Below are 1,163 nucleotides of genomic sequence, written 5' to 3'. Positions count from 1 at the left end.
GATTACCTGATAGAAATAGGCCATGCCTGTGGTCCAAGGCAGCGTCCAAGTGAGTTCCAATCTACAAGACAACTGTTGTTTTTGCTGCTTAAAGAATCCAGCATGGAGTCTTTGTGACAGATATGGACACTGTTGTAAACAAAGTAAAATGCCACGTCCTCTGTAATCTGTTCTTTCAAAAAAGTATAGTAAAAGGGTCCTTGTACCCTCCTAAACAGCCATAAAAATCCTTGGTCCTTCTTAATTTCCATATAAATTAAAATATTGGCATCATAATGGTTACCTTCAATTTCACACAGCCCAATTCCACAACAGTCCAGCTTACAATCCCATAACTGGTGAGGCACCAAAGTAGGGAAAGTCCCTTGTTAACCACAGGCCACTGTCCAAATCTGAAAGTTCTCATGAACAGATTCCATTTTTTTTCTCATAAGCTTCCCTTGCTTGTTTTTCATGCTCACATCCCCTCCCCACCTATAATCGAGGAAATGCACAGTGTTTTAGACAAGCCGTTCTTTGATGGTTAAACAATATATGTAAACTGAAGTATCAAGGCTATAACATTATTAAGCTAGTGTAAGAGTAGGCCTGAAGTAAACATAGCATATGAAACTCATTTGGGAGCCAAACTTTGTTGCTGTTGAGCGAAAACTTATGAGCTTTGGGGTAACAGATGGTCTTAATTAAGCTATTTGAGGGCTTTGCTGGGTCAGTCGGGGCAAGACTGCTTGTAAACGGGAGGCCTGTGATTCTCCCTGCCGCAGACGAGAGAACCATAGCACTACAGTGGCGTGCTTGTCCCCACCCCCCACTTCGTTCTCTAGGTCTCGCTTACTACAGCCTTGCATTCGTCTGGGGAGATTGCCATTGTTACTTCAGCACATGCACTCAGCGAATTCTCTCTAAGTATGAAAAGAAAAAACAAAAAACACACAAAAAAAAAACTTCATATTTGTCTTCACCAAAAAGGCTCTGTCAGTGGCTTTGGCAAATGTGGGCCAGTAAGGCCCGTCGTGGCATAAGCATTGTTGTGTTCTGGTATGAGGGAAAGCACAGCTGGCTTTTGTTTTACCTTTTGCAGCTGTTTATAGAATTCTTTCCTCATTAAGAGTTGGTGCTAGCTGTCCTGGCCCTACTCCTATACCAATCACTCTTTGTGCCTT

The sequence above is a fragment of the Montipora foliosa genome, chromosome 13, assembly GCF_036669935.1.
Source record: "Montipora foliosa isolate CH-2021 chromosome 13, ASM3666993v2, whole genome shotgun sequence".
Taxonomy (NCBI): Eukaryota; Metazoa; Cnidaria; class Anthozoa; order Scleractinia; family Acroporidae; genus Montipora; species Montipora foliosa.
This window is presented reverse-complemented; position numbering follows the sequence as displayed.